The sequence below is a fragment of the Mobula hypostoma genome, chromosome 3, assembly GCF_963921235.1.
Source record: "Mobula hypostoma chromosome 3, sMobHyp1.1, whole genome shotgun sequence".
In the NCBI taxonomy this organism is placed as follows: Eukaryota; Metazoa; Chordata; class Chondrichthyes; order Myliobatiformes; family Myliobatidae; genus Mobula; species Mobula hypostoma.
The window spans coordinates 144,304,461-144,323,476 of record NC_086099.1 but is presented as its reverse complement, the minus strand read 5'-3'; the positions used below and the strand labels follow the sequence as shown (position 1 = coordinate 144,323,476).

At 42.7% G+C, this 19,016-nt stretch overlaps 1 long non-coding RNA gene across 1 annotated transcript; it reads left to right on the top strand.

The window, feature by feature from the left end:
- Positions 1–718: 718 nt before the first annotated feature.
- Positions 719–14,945, top strand: LOC134343571 (uncharacterized). The gene is made up of 4 exons (XR_010017272.1): positions 719–1,280; positions 8,471–8,635; positions 12,745–12,780; positions 14,609–14,945. It is a non-coding gene; the product is annotated as an uncharacterized LOC134343571 (long non-coding RNA).
- The last annotated feature ends 4,071 nt before the right edge of the window (positions 14,946–19,016 follow it).

The window sequence follows — 19,016 nt, the reverse complement described above, 5'->3', positions numbered from 1 at the left end:
CCAGCATTCGTATCTGTACTCTATCAGTCTGAATATCAACTCTGCCTGTTTCTCCGATTCTGGTTTTTGGATTTCTCTGGATGTTTTGATCCCTGACTGAACTTTGACACCGACTTTGTTTTCACCTCGGGATTTGTTACTCAATTAATATCACTGTGTGCACAGTACTAGGTGTGCGATTGGATCCCTGCTCCAGCATCCTAACATTCATCTCAGGAATCATGCTTTAAAAATTTTCATTGATCCTCCCAGTGCTTTGTAATGTTGAATCTGGTTCATGAAATTGACAAGTGAGACAGAAAACGCAGTGACTTTGAATAAGTATATCAATCGTTTATTTACAGACAGTACAAATTCAACCAAACATTCATGTTCCCCAAATTAGAGACTACAATGTTGAATGTTCAACAAACATAGCTAAGAGTGTGGGCAGAGTATAAATCCAATGGCGAAGTCCACCCCTGGCCTTAAACCAAGAGAGAGAGCGGACCGCCCACACGTGCTCTCTATATACCTTGGACGTTTGAAACTGGAGAACAAGGCAACTAACCAATGGGAAAAACAGCTGCAGTTTCCAAACTAACCAATCACGACAAAACAACTTTGGACAATCGGAATAAGGCATGCACCCCCCCCCCCGCCACAGGACACGGCACCCCCTCGAAAGTTTCGAACATGATGATCTAACCCTCAGCTCAGACTAGTAGGACACTTGCGAAGCCCCTAAGTCACTGCTCAGGGAGGTGCTGGCGTCACCAGCCTCTCACAAACAACTCATCACTGAGGATGAAAGTACAACTGGGTGATGCTCATTGATCTTCTTGGGCACCGGAGTAATCGAAGCCTACGGGAAGCGGTCGGGGACCAGGCAGTGCGGGAGCGGGAGGTTAAAGATAATACTCCAGCCAGTTGGTCAGCACAGGTCTTCAGTAATCGGCCAGGTACCCCGTCCGGTCGCGATGCTTTCCTTGGATTCATTCACCCTCCTGAAGGCAGCCGGCGGCGGCTGGCCCCGAAAATCCTAATCAGTAATGAAAATGGCGCCAATGGTTTTCCAGTTGGATTCACATTGAACAGAGAGCATAAATCGTAAACCGCACTGTATAAATGTGGCGTCTTAGAATCAGTCAGTAAGTACGCTGACCCAGAACAGACTGTAATTCCGGTCACAGAGTGAACAACCATGAAGTGGAGCATCCTCCTCTTAATCAGCTTCGTTCTGTTGTTCTCTCTACCGTGTAACGCAGAATCGGAAAATACAACATGTTTACTTCAGCCTGGTAAGTTGCAGTAACGATTAGAATAGTGTTTTTTTTTAAATGTGCTTTCTGTTTTAGCGCTTGATTAATAAAAGCATGAGGCAGTATCTCTGAAACCTGTGATTTTCACGCACAAGTCTCTAGAGTTTACAGAAAGCGTTACGAAAAAAATATATTCAGTGAGCGACAGTTCTTTGGGGGAAAATGCCTTGTTAATGAGAGAGGTCAGAACAGAACAGCTAGACTGGTTCAAACTGAGATGAATGCGACTAACACAAATAACCACGCGTGACAACAGTGGAGTGCAGAGCATCTCTGAACACCCAAACACGTCGAACCTTGAAATGGATGGCCACTGCCGCAGAAAGTGACGGGCATACATTCTGATCACAAGAGAGCACTGAGTATAATTCAGAGAATGACTGCATGTTGCACTGTGCTCAGTTTTTATTCAAGTAGTTTTTCCTACTTTGGATCCATCAGCATTAAAAACAAGAAAAACATAATAAGAAAATAACCATTTCTGGTTAATAAACTAAACTCTCCTTGGGCTTTCAGCAGGATACAGTTATCGACTTTAACCGATGTTTCGATGACAGACTTTGCCATCTTTCATCAGGGGTGACGCCTTGTAATTCTTCTTCTTCTTCTTCTTCTTCTTCTTGTGATGTTTTATGGCGGTTTGCAAGCCAGCTTTAAGGTGCATTACCCGTCACCTGCTAGACTGGGGTGTGGATCATTTGATAAACAGGAGGAAGGAAAAGAATTGCATTCCCTAAATTCTATATAATAAACCAGAGTCTTTCAGATACTTCATGTATAGGTCTGTATTTCGCTTGAAATCCCACTTAAGATGTCTTCTATACCCACAGCAGTATTTTTTTTTGTTTATCTTAAGCGCTCCTATCATCTTCACTCTTTCTCTTTGGTACTACTTAAATTTTATCAATACATGTTCAACTTTTTCTGGTTGATTACAGTAATCACACAACCCAGTTGGATGTTTCCTTATTTTATGTAATGTATAATTAAGACTTGTGTGTCCAATTCTTAAACGACTGATGATCACTTCTTTCTTTCTCTGTCCACCTGATAATTCTTGACTTGCCTTTGTATTTTGTACAGTTGTCTCCCTGTTTCACTCTCATCCCGGTGCTTCTGCCATATCTCCTCAATACGTGTTTTTATAATGCTTTTGACTTCCGCTTTGCTTAGAGGGATCTGGACCTCTATTATAGACGATTTGAGTGATTGTTTAGCTATTATGTTCACTTTTTCATTATCCTCCACACCACAATGAGCAGGAACCCAAAGAAAGCTTACTTCTACCCCATTTTTGGTCAGTGTATATAACTTGCATAGAATCGCCAATAAAATATCCTGCCTACTTTTTGATTTTCTTGGTTTAATAGAGGTTAATGCAGACAAACTGTCTGAACAGGTTACAGTCTTTTTGACGTTATTTTCTTCTATCCAAGATAATGCACTCAATATTGCTATTAATTCTGTTGTATACACTGATAAATGGATTGATGTTCTTTTCCCGATAGTAGTTTTGCAAGGAGGAATGTAGGCTGCAATACCTGTGTGGCCAGAGCTAGGGTCTTTCGATCCATCCGTAAATATTACAAGTTCGTTTCTAAAATGCAGCTCTATATATTCTTGCACTATCAGTTTGATTCCACAGTTAGAATTCTTTTTTAAAAGTTGTTGCAAGTTTATATCCACTGTATGTATTGTAAACAGCCATGGAGGAACATCAGATAATGAAGCTGTAGGGCTGTATTCCATTTCGTGTAGACCATATTTGTCTTGTCATGGCTCGTCTGGTGCTATTTATACCTCCATCGTCTGTCCCTCCTGATTGGTTAGTCTTCATCCAATCAGGTTTCCATTGTCCCACCTCGTTTACAATTGAATTCCAGTTCTTGCAGTGAGACCTTTGTCTTTGTCAAAATTCTTTTCCTCTAGTTTTATTTCAATGGCTTCCTTCACTAGGTGGTCCCAAAGCCATTAGGGCGGCACTGTACTTTGGAGCCATCGAAGAATATCCTGTGGCTCTCGCGAATGCAATGTTCTGCTACCGCTGATTTCTCCCGGTAACCCAAATGGATGCATCTCCTCTGCTCCTTGATGCGGGTTTCCACTGTGCCGAAATACACTGGCAATCCTGAAACGCCAGCGACCTGAGTCCCAGGTCATCTAACCAACGTAAGCTGTGATTTGATCATTCCTGCGGGTATTAATCCGGTATTTCTTTTGGATCCTGGCGATCCTCCCAGAATCTGTGGAAATATAGGGAAGGCAGGCGGTAATGACGGGTTCCTCCTCGTTGTTAGGTTTCCTGTTTTTTTCCGTTGGCCATTTTATGGGCCCGGTTGACTTCTTTCACCTTGTAGCCATTCTGTAGGAACTTGGTGCGTAATCGTGTTATTTCCTGGGGGAGACTCTTCAGATCCTGGATAGTTTTCGCATGGTTAATCGAGGTAGAAAGAACTGCTCTGTGCTGGAAGGAGTGATGGTGTCTGTTATTGTTGAGGCAGAAATCCGTGTTAGTGGGCTTCCGATGGACGCCATATCCGAAACTACCGACCGGTTTTCGGTGTATTAGAATGTCTAGGAACGGGAGGCAACCATTCTTCTCTATCTTCATCATAAATTGAACATACATCCAAAAAAAATTAAATTTACGATAGGCACTATCTCCTGGAAAAGTGTTGTTCTCTTTCTCAGTTCCTTCGCTCCGCCACAGCTGTTCCCAGGATGCAGATTTCCTGTCCAGGACATCTGTCCTCTCCTCTCATATACCCCCACCCTCTTAGAGATGTCCTCCTTCAAAGAACGGGGTTTCCCTTTCTCCAATATTGATGCTGCCCTCACCCACATCACCTTCATTTCTGTAACACCCGTGCTCACGCCATCTTCCCGCAGCCCTAACAGTGATAGACTTCCTCTTGTCCTTACCTACTGACCCATGATCCTCCGCATCCAACACATCGTCCTCAGTAACTGCCACCATCTCCAAAGGAATCCTACCACTAAACATATCTCCCCCGTCCTTCACCGCATTTTCCGCAGGGGTTGCTTCCTATGCGACTTTTGGCAATCCGTCCGTCCCCACTGATCTCCCTCCTGGCAGTTATCCTTGCAAGTGGAACAAGTGTGACACCTGCCCCTACACCTCCCTCACTACCATTCAGGGCCCCTATTCTCCTGAGTCTCAGGTGAGGCGACACTTCACCTGTGAATCTACTGGGGCTGTCTACTGTATCCAATGCTTCCGGTGTGTTCTCCTGTACAGTGTATTGGGGAAACCCGACGTACATTGGGAGACTGCTTCGTGGAGCATCTACTCTCCATCTGCCAGAAAAAATGGGATCTCCTGGCATTCACCCATTTTAATTCTACTTCCCATTCCCATTCCACATGTCAGTCTATGGGCTTCTCTGCTGCAGCAATAAGGCCATACTCAGGTTGGAGGGGCCACACCATATGATCTGTTTGGGTAGACTCCAACCTGATGGCACGGACATCGATTTCTTGAACTTCTGATATTTGTCCCCACCTCTTCTTCACCATTATCCATTCCCATTTCCCTTTCTCATTTTATCTCCTTACCTTCCCATCACCTCCCTCTGGTGCTTCTCCCCCTTCCTTTTCTTCTGTGGCCTTCTGTCCTCTCCTATCATATTCCTCCTTCTCCAGCCCTTTATCTCTTTCAGCAATCAACCTCACAGCTCTCTACTTTATCCCTCCCCCTGTCCTGGATTCACCTATCACCTACCACCTGGTACTGCCTCCTCCCTTCCCCCCACCTTGTTACTTTGACTTCTCATCTGTTTCTCCAGTCCCGATGAAGGGTCTTGGCTTGAAATGTAGACTGTTTACTCTTTTCCATACATGCTACCTGACCAACTGAGTTCCTCCAGCATTTTGTGTGTGTTGCATATTTAGTAACATAATCCTTATGATATTACTTCAAGATATTTCAAAAATATTTCTTTTGAATAATATTGACTGATATCAAAATGTGAAAACTATTTTTCTCATGACAAATTGGACTAGCTCCATCTGTATTGACTCTGCCCAGAGTTTCAAATACTTTAATAAGGCATTTAACTTTTTTAAAATAGGAAAATCAACAGGCCCAGATAAAAATGGAATCCAGACCCAAAAAAGAAGCAAGGGAGGAAATAGTTAAGGCTTTGATGATAATTTGTGATTGTTTATTGGCAAGAGGCTTGGTATCAAAGGTCTGGACACTTGGTCATGTGGTGCCATTGTTTAAAAAGGGAGAAAACCACAGACTGAGTAACCACAGTTCAGTCAGTCTGCATCAGCAGCGGGCGAATTGTTGGAAAATTTTCTGAACAATAACATAAATCAGCATTTGGGGAGACACATGATAAACATAGAAACATAGAAACATAGAAAATAGGTGCAGGAGTAGGCCATTCGGCCCTTTGAGTCTGCACCGCCATTTATTATGATCATGGCTGATCATCCAACTCAGAACCCTGCCCCAGCCTTCCCTCCATACCCCCTGATGCCTGTAACCACAAGGGCCATATCTAACTCCCTCTTAAATATAGCCAATGAACTGGCCTCAACTGTTTCCTGTGGCAGAGAATTCCACAGATTCACCACTCTCTGTGTGAAGAAGTTTTTCCTAATCTCAGTCCTAAAAGGCTTCCCCTCCATCCTCAAACTGTGGCTCCTCGTTCTGGACTTCCACAACATCGGGAACAATCTTCCTGCATCTAGCCTGTCCAATCCCTTTAGGATCTTATACGTTTCAATCAGATCCCCCCTCAATCTTCTAAATTCCAATGAGTACAAGCCCAGTTCATCCAGTCTTTCTTCATATGAAAGTCCTGCCATCCCAGGAATCAATCTGGTGAACCTTCTTTGTACTCCCTCTAAGGCAAGGATGTCTTTCCTCAGATTAGGGGACCAAAACTGCACACAATACTCCAGGTGTGGTCTCACCAAGGCCTTGTACAACTGCAGTAGTACCTCCCTGCTCCTGTACTCGAATCCTCTTGCTATAAATGCCAGCATACCATTCGCCTTTTTCACCGCCTGCTGTACCTGCATGCCCACTTTCAATGACTGGTGTATAATGACACCCAGGTCTCGTTGCACCTCCCCTTTTCCTAATCGGCCACCATTCAGATAATAATCTGTTTTCCTATTTTTGCCACCAGAGTGGATAACTTCACATTTATCCACATTAAATTGCATCTGCCATAAATTTGCCCACTCACCCAACCTATCCAAGTCACCCTGCATCCTCTTAGCATCCTCCTCACAGCTAACACTGCCACCCAGCTTCGTGTCATCCGCAAACTTGGAGATGCTGCATTCAATTCCCTCATCCAAGTCATTAATATATATTGTAAACAACTGGGGTCCCAGCACTGAGCCTTGCGGTACCCCACCAGTCACCGCCTGCCATTCTGAAAAGGTCCCATTTATTCCCACTCTTTGCTTCCTGTCTGCTAACCAATTCTCCACCCACACCAATACCTTACCCCCAATACCGTGTGCTTTAAGTTTGCACACTAATCTCCTGTGTGGGACCTTGTCAAAAGCCTTTTGAAAATCCAAATATACCACATCCTATCCACTCTACTAGTTCTCCCCTATCCACTCTACTAGTTACATCCTCAAAAAATTCCATGAGATTCGTCAGACATGATTTTCCTTTCACAAATCCATGCTGACTTTGTCCGATCATTTCACCGCTTTCCAAATGTGCTGTTATCACATCCTTGATAATTGACTCCAGCAGTTTCCCCACCACCGACGTTAGGCTATCCGGTCTATAATTCCCCGGTTTCTCTCTCCCTCCTTTTTTAAAAAGTGGAGTTACATTAGCCACCCTCCAATCCTCAGGAACTAGTCCAGAATCTAACGAGTTTTGAAAAATTATCACTAATGCATCCACTATTTCTTGGGCTACTTCCTTAAGCACTCTAGGATGTAGACCATCTGGCCCTGGGGATTTATCTGCCTTCAATCCCTTCAATTTACCTAACACCACTTCCCTACTAACATGTATTTCGCTCAGTTGCTCCATCTCACTGGACCCTCTGTCCCCTACTATTTCTGGAAGATTATTTATGTCCTCCTTAGTGAAGACAGAACCAAAATAATTATTCAATTGGTCTGCCATGTCCTTGCTCCCCATAATCAATTCACCTGTTTCTGTCTGTAGGGGACCTACATTTGTCTTTACCAGTCTTTTCCTTTTTACATATCTATAAAAGCTTTTACAGTCCGTTTTTATGTTCCCTGCCAGTGTTTTCTCATAATCTTTTTTCCCCTTCCTAATTAAGCCCTTTGTCCTCCTCTGCTGAACTCTGAATTTCTCCCAGTCCTCAGGTGAGCCACTTTCTCTGGCTAATTTGTATGCTTCTTCTTTGGAATTGATACTATCCCTAATTTCTTTTGTCAGCCACGGGTGCACTACCTTCCTTGATTTATTCTTTTGCCAAACTGGGATGAACAATTGTTGTAGTTCATCCATGCAACCTTTAAATGCTTGCCATTGCATATCCACCATCAATCCTTTAAGTGTCATTTGCCAGTCTATCTTAGCTAATTCACGTCTCATACCTTCAAAGTTACCCCTCTTTAAGTTCAGAACCTTTGTTTCTGAATTAACTATGTCACTCTTCATCTTAATGAAGAATTCCACCATATTATGGTCACTCTTACCCAACCCTTAAACAATGGTTATCAGCCTGAACTTGTTTGAGGAAGGTCATTAACTAAATGGAATGTGCTGTAGCACAGCATTACACCTGCATTTGAAGTCCCATTTGATAAATGAATTGAGAAAGGAAAAGCCCAAAGTACATAACTTTACACTAGCTAAAATCATCTACCATGTCTTCAAATCTGTTTCTCGCTGTATCTTTATCTATTGGTAAAATGCCAAAGATTATTATTTACCTCGTGGTGATTTTAAGAAATTGGAATCTGTCTGATTTTCCCTTTTGCAGTGCTGATAGATTACATTGGTTTTAAACTGGTTAGAGATGACAACCATGTTGTGAATTCTATTTCTGGCAATACTTGTACTAAATAATAATAACTTGTATTTCAATTGTTTCTTGCACCTTGACACTGAGACCTATGTTTTTCGTACTACAGTATATTAAAGTTTTACAGAAACTACAGTTAATCACTTTGTACTTTTCTAGGGAAAAAAGTCTGTGATAAGTCAAAAGAACCAGGGAGTTGCAAAGCCCAGAAAACTCGGTATTTCTTCAATACAGCCACTAAGAAATGTGAGCCCTTTACTTATAGTCACTGTGGTAACTATCCAAGCGAAAAGAAATGCATGGCACGTTGTGAAAAGGATCCAAGTAAGTTTCTAAGCTGATGTTTATAAACAGCAACACATGTCTAACAGTACCTACAATAGGTTCACATGTTGTAAGAAAGAGAATGTGACACGAGGAAGAGAGTAACACACACAGAGCAGGTCAGGCAGCGTCTGTGGTGAGGAATAAGCAGTTGACTTTTCAGACTTAGACACTTCATCAGGTTTCGTTCCAAAACCTCTACTGTTTATTCCTCTGCCTGAACTGCTGAGCTCCTCCAGCATTTTGTATGTGTTGCTCCAGATTTCCAGCATCTGCAGAATGTATTTAAGAAGGAGAGAGTTCTTGCACAGGGGAACAATTTCAAAAAGAGTCCAAACAGCCAAGAACCTGGGAGACACAGCCAAGTCATTTTCAACATTTAGTTATACTGAGGCAATATCATTTTACATTTAAGATGACATAGGATTTTTACTAATTTTTCATCTTCCTCTCAGTAATTTTAGGATGTTTAACAAAACCATTCTTTTGCAAGCTTATTTTGAATGATATGACCTAAAGACTGTATAACTAATTCTATAATTTCTGCCAATTCAGTTTTTATTAAATAACTCCAGATATTAAAAATACCATCCTCTCACTATGCACCATGTATCAGTTTCCTCATATAAATACTGTCTTGTTTTAAAACACTTTCACACGTGTGATGATATTGAATGTACCCATTCTGGAGTCTTAAGTGTAAGCCAAAGTCTGAGTCTACATTATAAGCCTTCCCTGCTATTGCTCCACAACTCTTTCTCTACTGCATTGACGACTGCATTGGTGCTGCTTTCTGCACCCATGCTAAGCACATCAATTTTATCAACTTTGCCTCTAACTTCCACCCTGCTCTTAAATTCACTTGTACCATTTTTTGCCCTCTGTCCACTTTCTTGATCTCCATCTCTGGAGACAAACTGTCAACCGACATCTTTCGAAAACCTACCAATTCCCACAGTTACCTTGACTACACCTCGTCCCACCCTGTCTCCTGTAAAAATGCAGTCTGCTTTCTCACTTCCTTCACAACGCCGCAGCTGTTCCCAGGATGTGGCTTTCCTGTCCAGGACATCAGAGAAGGGGGTTTCCCTTCCTCCACCATTGATGCTGCCCTCACCTGCATCTCCTCCATTTCTGGAATATCCATGCTCACCCCACCTTCCCGCTGCCTCTCTCTCTTTACTGACCAACCCATGAGCCTCTGCATCCAACATATCGTCATCCTCAACAGTCACCATTTCTAAAGGACTCCTACCACTAAACATATCTTTACCTCCAACCCCTTTGCTTTCTATCACATTTGCTCCCTCTGTGACTCACTTGTCCGTTCATCCCTCCCCACTGATCTCCACCTCCCCCATCACTTATCCCTGCAAATGCTACACCTGCCCATTCAACCCCTCCCTCACTTTCATTCAGGGCCCCAAACAGTTCTTTCTGGCGAGGCAACGGATCAGTTGCAAATTTACTGAGGCCATCTGTTGTGCCCTGTGCTCCTGATTTGACTTCCTCTACATTGTTGAGACCCATCATAAATACCAAGATAAGGCCATCAGCAGGGCAGAGGAGGAATACCTTATATTTCATCTGGGTAGCTTCCAACCTGATGACATGAATATTGATTTCTCCTTCTGGTAAAAAATGTTTTTCCTTTCACCTCCCCTCTTCTTCTGTTCCCCATGCTGGCTTCTCACCTTTCTGACCTGCCAATCACCTGCCCCTGGGTCCCTTCCTCCTTCTCTTTCTTTATGGTCCACCCTCCTCTCCTATCAGATTCCTTTTCCTCCAGCTTTATATCTTTCCAACCCATCAGCCTTCACCTTTCACCTTCTGGCTATCCTCCGTCCCCTAACCGCAACCCCTCCCCGGCACGTCTTTTCATTTTGACATCTTCCCCTTGCTTTTCAGTCTTGAAGGAAGGCTTTGGCCCAATGTTTCTGACGGTTAATTCAAAACCATTGATGCTGCCTGACCTGCTGAGATCTTCCAGCATTTTGTGTATTACTTCCACGGGCTAGATATGAGATGGCCATCTTGCTGGTCATCTTCACCTGGAAAGTGGTCTTAACTATAATGAGCCTCAGGTGGTGTAATGCACAGACCCTCTTGATGCTGGCAAAGCTGGGAGAATCAAAAATTTTTAAAAATTCAACCAAATTCTCAAACATATGAAAACTTTACAAAGCTAACTGAAGCAACATATGAAATGTCCTCCTTCCTCAAAGAACAGGGCTTCCCTTCCTCTACCACTGATACTGCCCTCCCCCACATCTCTTATAATTCTCAGGCATCTGCCCTCACCCTCTCTTCCCGCTGGGATAGAGTTCCCTTCGTTCTCAACTACCATCCCATGAGCTTCAGCAGGCAGCATATTATCCTCCATAACTTCTGCCGTCTTCAGAAGAATCCAACCTCCAAACACATCTTTCCTTTCCCTCCCCCACTCTCCAATTTTGCAAGTATTACGCTCTGCGTGATTTCCTTGTCCACATGTCCCACCATACTGATCTCCCTCCTGACAGTTAGACCTGCAAGTGGAACAAATGTTGTACCCACCTGTACACCACCTCCTTCATCAGCATTCAGGAGTCCAGACCGTCCTTCCAGGTGAGCTGACACTTCACCTGTGAGTCTATCGATATCATCTACTGTCACTGGTACTGCTGGTACAGCCTTCTCTATATTGGCTAGAAGCGACGTAGATCATGGGACTGCTTCATTGAATACCTTTATCCCATCTTCCATAAAATGCAGCCTTTACCATTGGACACCCATTTTAACTTCTAACTTCCAGTAATTTCTTCCCCCTCCCGCTTCCCTCTTTTGACATTCCTCATTCTGACTCCTCTTATAGCCCTTTTGTCCTCATTGGCCCATCACCTCCCTCTGGGGATCCTCTTCCTTCCCTTTCTCCTATGATCTACTCTCCTATCATAGAGTCATAGAAAAGTACAGCAGAGAAATGTGTCCTTCACCCCTTCTAGTCCATGCTGAACCATTTAAACTGCCTAGTACCATCAACTTGTGCCCAGACCATAGCTCGCCATACCCCTACCATCCACGTACCTATTCAAACTTCTCTTAAATACTGAAATCTGGCTCACAAGTCATCACCTCTGCTGGCAGCTCATTTCACACTCTCAGTTTTCTAAGATGCAAGGAGTAAAGTCCAAACCTATTTAATCTTCCTGTATAACTCAGTTCCTCCAGTCCCAGCAACATCCTTGTAAGTTTTCTCTGTATTCTTTCGACCTTATTTACATCTTTTCTGTAGGTAGGTGACCAAAACTGCACACAATACTCCAAATTAGCCTTCACCCACCAATATTTGGGTGATTAAGGTCCCCATCAAGTCCCCTCAAATTCTCCTACCCTCTACCCTAAATTAATGTTGTCAAATTTTATTTACCTCCATAAAGGGAAGAGATTTCTGCAGTAAACCCTTTCTATATTCCTATAATTTTACATACCTCAATTATATTCTCTCTTAACTTCATCTCCTCCAGGGTAAACAAACTCAGCCTCCCCAGTCCCTCTTCAGAACTGGAATATACAACCCCAGAGAGCATGACGTGCCCAGTGAACATCATTATTCCTAGTTTATCTTTTACTTTTTCCAAAACCACTTTGAAATGTATGATGTTGTGATCACCATTTCCAAAAGGTCCTGTGTCATGCTGTATTAAGAAGCTCTTCTGGGCACCCTTCAGAAATTCCTGACACTGCCTCCTTACCTCTGAGCCATTAATGCTAAAGCAATCCCAGATAATGATTGGGAAATTGAAACCCCCTAGTACTATAATACTATTTTTATCATCTAGCTATTTTCCTACATATCTGATCCTTTATTTCTCGTGGTCTATGGTACACTCACAGCAAAATAACGACCTTTCTCCCCTTCAGTTTGGACTGATCCTTTAATACCATGCAGGGATAAAGTGACTAACATCAGTACCATTGAATCAATGCACACTGGAATATCTTCTCATATGACAGATTTCTTAAACCTTTTCCATGATAGCCAAAAATACCCTGTTTTTTCAGAATTGTTAAGATAATGGGTAAATTGTGGACTTCAATATTAATCTATTATATTTTCATTTCTGCAGGATAGAAATGGAAGAGCATTCTTGCTGCATTAACATGTAAGTATCCTGAAGAAGGAATCAACATTGTCATATATAGATGTACAAGATGATGAGAGGCATTGATCGTGTGGATAGTTAGAGGTTTTTTCCCAGGGCTGAAATGGCTAGCACAAGAGGGCACAATTTTGAGGTGCTTGGAACTAGGTACAGAGGAGATCTCAGGGGTAAGTTTTTTACGCAAAGAATGGTGAGTGTGTGGAATGGGCTGCCAACTACGGTGGTGGAGGCAGATACGATAAGGTCTTTTAAGAGACTCCTGGATAAGTACATGGAGCTTAGAAAGATAGAGGGCTATGGGTAACCCCAGGTAATTTCTAAGGCACAGCTTTGTGAGCCAAAGGGCCTGTGTTGTACTGTAGGTTTTCTATGTTTCTATCCAAAAAGCGATGTCAATCTTCATTTGTTCTCAGCAAGAATTCAATTAAACTGTTGTTGTAATTTATAATATTGTCTTAAATCTAGAGTTAAACCAACATGTCTCTGCTTCTTTTGGGCCTGTGAACAGTTTCAAAGTTCTAGGCAAATGTATTATGAAAGTACATGTATGTCACCATATACAACCACAAGATTCATATTCTTGTGGACATTTGCAATATGTCTAGGAAACGCAATAGAATTGTTGAAGGATCACACCCAGCAGGACGTGCAACCAGCCAAAATGCAAAATACAAATTGTGGAAATACAAAATAAGGAAATGAGTAATAAATAAATAAATATAAATGGGTAGAAAGATAGATAAATAAATATCAAGAACTTAGTATCGCCGTTGCAATTGGATCCTGGGTTTCGTCTCTTGCAGACCCTAGTCAGTCAGTTTGGATTGGCAACATCTCTTCCACAATCTCTGTCAGCAAATATGCACCACAAGTCTGTATGCTTACTCCCCTGCTCTACTCACCTTACACTTATGACTGTGTAGATAAGCACAGCTCCAATGCCATGTTCAAGTCTGCATTCAACCAGAGAGCAGCAGACAAAAAAACTGTGCAAATACAAAAAAAAAACAAAAGTATTAAATAAATAAACAATAAATATCAAGAACATGAGCTGCAGAATACTGTTGGTTGTGGGAACATTTCAATGATGAGGCAAGTGAATCCTTTGGTTCAAGAGCCTGATGGTTGAAGCATGCTAACTGTTCCTGAACCTAGTGGTACGAGCCCTGAGGCTTTAGTACTTTCTTCCTGAGAGCTGCGGCGAGAAGAAGTGTGGTCTTGGACAGTGGGGTCCTCGATGATGGATACTGCTTTCCTGTGACAGCTCTCCTCGTAGATGTGCTCAATGCTTGGGAGGGCTTTACCCATGATGGGCAGGACAGTATCCACTACTTTTTGTAGGACTTTCCATTCAAGGGCATTGATGTTTCCATACCAGACTGTGATGCAACCAGGTTAATGTACTTTGCATCACACATCTATAGAAGGTTGTCTTCTACAATCTATATCTCAACAACTCAGATTATTCATTATAAAGGAGACAGGCATTTAAAAAATAATCTTTGGATGTTAGTGTTTTCAGTAGAATCTGACAGACCAAATGAATGTTCTGCTACTAGTAAAACAAAAAGTGCACACATTTAAAATGGAGGAATTTTAGAAGTAAATCTTACTTGCTAATTTTTGCCGCAAAATATGTCCAGACTTTTTCACAATTTCTGTGTCAGCCAAGAAAGCTCTATCAGTTGCCTTGACATTTTAGTTCATTAGAATGTATTTGTCCTAGTTATTCCTTTCAAAATTCTGCCTTGTATTAGAAGGACTTGCTCCCAAATTGTGTAATTGTATCTCATTGATATTAACCTCTGCTTTTCTGTGCTTTTGACAGAAATGGCACCGTTGGGAGAGAGAAATCAGTATCATTTGTGATCAGAGCTAAAGAATGGAGATGTGAGCATCAAAGAGAAAACTTCACGAAATGTCAATATCTTAAGTAATTTTACTCTCGAAATTCTGCATGCTAATCCACACATACCTTTAATTAGATGCCTTTAAATAAAGAAATGTGGAAGCTGTGTGATTTTTGTCATCAGTTTAAAAGAAGTTAAATCTGATAATTACTGCTAAACTCTTACCATGGTGGAGAGTATTCTGTATTTCAGTTCTTGCAGTTCTATTTACAAGTTGTGCATGTGCTAAAATCAAAATAAAATAAAGGAATTACATGCAGACTGTGATGTGTGAATATATTTGTGTCAGTCAGCAGGTTACTTGGTTATGTTTCCGAATTCCTTCTCCACAGCACTTCAATACACATTGGCTTCAAGAAAATGTGAAAAGTTCTGCAATAACCCCGTGGCTCATCTCCATATCCCATGTTTCCTGTATTCAAAACAATAAATTTGTATTAATAATTTACTCAGTTACATAACCTATTGGCTAAAGATGCATTGTGAGGACCATTCTGAATTCTAAATAATCCTTTGTTGAAAGTACAGTCCTTTGTAAATAGACCATTTTACTATATACCATTTAAATTGTCAATTTTCCAGATGAAATTTATTCATAGTTAAGTAAAGCTGTGAATCATACTAGTTTTGAAAGTGAATAGCACAGTGCAAATATAAATCTGTAAGAGTGCAGTGACGCAGCTGGTGGAGCTGCTGCCTCACATCTACAATAACACAGATGTAATCTTGGTCTCCAGTGTTGACTGCGTGGAGGTTTCATAATCTCCCTGTGATGGCTTGGTGATTCCTACTGGTCAGCATGAACATGGGGAGCCAAAAGACTCCTATTTGTGTTATAGCTATTATATCTTTTTATATAGCCAAACAAACTTTTGGTGTCCTCTTTAATATTGTCTAACTTACGTTCGCAATCCAATCCTTTTCCTTCTTTACAACATTTTAGTTGGTTTTTAAAAACACTAAGTGTCTCCAGACAACACACACAAATGCTGGAGGAACTCAGCAGGCCAGGCAGCATCTATGAAAAAGAGTATTGTCGATGTTTCAGGCTGAAGCACTTCTGCAAGACTGTAGCAAAAACGCTGAGGAGTAGGTTTAAAAGGTGGGGGAGGGGAGAGAGAAACACAAGGTGAAAGGTGAAACCTGGAGGGGGCAGGGTGAAGCAAGGAGCTGGAAAGTTGGTAGGTGAAAGGGACAGGCCAGGGAAGACAAAATAGGATGGAGGAGCACCAGAGGGAGGTGATGGGTGGGTAAGGAGATAAGGTGAGAGAGGGAAAAGGGGATGGGAAATGGTGGGGGGGGGGGGACATTACCAGAAGTTCAAGAAATTGATGATCACACGACCAGGTTGGAGACTACTCAAAAAGTATATAAGGTGTTGATCCTCCAGCCTAAGTGTGGCCTCATCATGACACTGAAGTAGGCCATGGATGGATGTATCGGAATGGGAATGGGAAGTGGAATTAAAATGAGTAGCCACTGGGAGATCCCGCTTTTTCTGGCGGATGGAGCTTACACACTTGGTGAAGTGGTCTTCTAATCTACGTTAGGTCTCACCGATATACAGGAGGCCACACCAGGAGCACTGTAAACAGTACATGACCCGAACAGACTCACAGGTGAAGTGTCGCCTCACCTGGAAGGACTGCTTAGGGCCTGAATGGTAGTGAGGGAGGAGGTGTAGGGGCAGATGTAGCACTTGATCCACTTGCAAGGATAAATGCCAGGAGGGAGATCAGTGGGGAGAGACAAATAGACAAGGGAGTCACAAAGGGAGCGATCCCTGCAGAAAGTAGAAAATGTTGGGGGGGGGAGGGAAGGATGTTCTTGGTGGTGGGATCCCGTTAGAGATGGCAGAAGTTTCCAGAGAATTATGTGCTGGACGCAGAGACTGGTGGGGTGTTGGATGAGGATTAAGGAACCCTATCCCTGGTAAGGTGGCAGGAGGATGGAGTAAGAGCAGACGTGAGTGAAAAGGGTGCACTTTGGGGCAGTGTTGATGGTGGAGGAAGGGAAGCCCTCTTCTTTGAAAAAGGAGGACATCTCCTTCATTCTAGAATGAAAAACTTCATCCTGAGAGCAGATGTGGTGGAGACAGAGGAATTGAGAGAAGGGGATGGCGTTTTTACAAGTAACAGAGTAGGAAGAGGTATAGTCCAGGTAGCTGTGAGAGTCTGTGGGTTTATAATAGACATCAGTGGATAAGCTGTCTCCAGAGACAGAGATAGTGAGATCGAGAAAGGGGAGGGAGGTGCTGGAAATGGACCAGGTGAATTTGAGGGCAGGGTGGAAGTTGGAGGCAAAGTAGATGAAGTCGACAAGTTCAGCATGAATGCAGGAAGCAGTGTCAATGCAGTTGTCAATGTCGCATGGGAAAAGTGCTGGACGGTCACCAGTGTAGACTTGGAACATAAACTGTTCCACGTAGCTGATAAACAGGCAGGCATAGCTGGGAGAATATAACTACATCTGTGAAGATCCCTGCTGCACTGGGTGACCCTGTGATCTCTGTCTCGGAGGCCGCCTTTAAAGAGGGTGACCCTCACAAGGCAGCAGGCCCCGACAACGTATCTGAAAACTTGTGTCAACCAACTGGATGGAGTACTCAAAGACATTTTCAACATCTCACTGCTATGGGCGGAAGTTCCCACTTGCTTCAAAAAGGCGACAACTATACCAGTGCCTGAGAAGAATAATGTGAGCTGCCTTAATGACTATCGTCCAGCAGCACCCACATCTGCAGTGATGAAATGCTTTGAGAGGTTGGTTATGACTGGACTGAACTTCTGCCTCAGCAAGGACATGAACCCATTGCAATTTGTCTATCACACAATAAGCCAACGGCAGACGAAGTCTCACTGGCTCTTCACACGGCCTTAAATCACCTGGACAATACAAACACCTAAGTCAGGATACTGTATATCGACTATAACTCAGCATTTAACACCATCATTCCCACAATCCTGATTGAGAAGTTACAGAACCTGGGCCTCTGTACCTCCCTCTGCAATTGAATCCTCAGCTTCCTAACCGGAAGACCACAACCTGTATGGATTGGAGATATTATCTCCTCCTCTCTGACAATCAACACTGGTGCACCTCAGGGGTGTGTGCTTAGCCCACTGCTCTACTCTCTATATACACCTGACTGTGTGGCTAGGCATAGCTCAAAGACCATCTATAAATTTGCTGATGATACAACCATTGTTGGTAGAACCTCAGGTGGTGACGAGAGGGCGTACAGGATTGAGATATGCCAACTAGTGGAGAGGTGCTGCAGCAACAACCGTGCACTCAATGTCAGTAAGATGAAAGAGCTGATTGTGGACTTCAGGAAGGGTAAGACGAAGGAACACATACCAATCCTCATAGGGGGATCAGAAGTGGAGAGAGTGAGCAGCTTCAAGTTCTTGGGTGTCAAGATCTCTGAGAATCTAACCTGGCCCCAACATATCGATGTAGTTATAAAGAAGGCAGGACAACGGCTATACTTTATTAGGAGTTTGAAGAGATTCTGTATGTCAACAAATAACTCAAAAACTTCTATAGATGTACTGTGGAGAGCATTCTGACATGCTGCATCACTGTCTGGTATGGGGGGAGGGGGGCTACTGCACAGGACCAAAAGAAGCTGCAGAGGGACGTAAATCTAGTCAGCCCCATCTTGGGTACTAGCCTACAAAGTACCCAGGACATCTTCAAGGAGCGGCGTCTCAGAAAGGCATTATCTATTATTAAGGACTCCCAGCACCCAGGACATGCCCTTTTCTCATTGTTACCATCAGGTAGGACGTACAGAAGCCTGAAGGCACACACTGAGCGATTCAGGAACAGCTTCTTCCCCTCTGCCATCCGATTCCTAAATGGACATTGAACCCATGAACACTACCTCACTTTTAAAATTTGTATTATTTCTGATTTTTTGCACAATTTAAAATCTATTTATATACATATATTGTAATTCATTTATTTATTTATTATTACTAATTTTTTCCCTCTTCTTCTACAAACGTATATTATGTATTGCATCGAACTGCTGCTGTTAAATTAACAAATTTCACGTCACATGCTGGTGATAATAAACCTGATTCTGATTCTGCAAGTGCCTATGGCTACTCCTTTTGTTTGAAGGAAATGGGAGGTGCCAAAGGAGAAATTACTTAGAGTGAGGGCAAGTTCCGCTAGGCGGAGGAGAGTGATGGTGAAGGGAAACGGGTTAGGTCTGGTGTCCAGAAAGAAACAGAAAGCTTTGAAGCCTTCCTGGTGGGGAATGGAGGTGCATAGGGAATGGACATGCATAATAAGAGGAAATTAAGAACCTGGTGG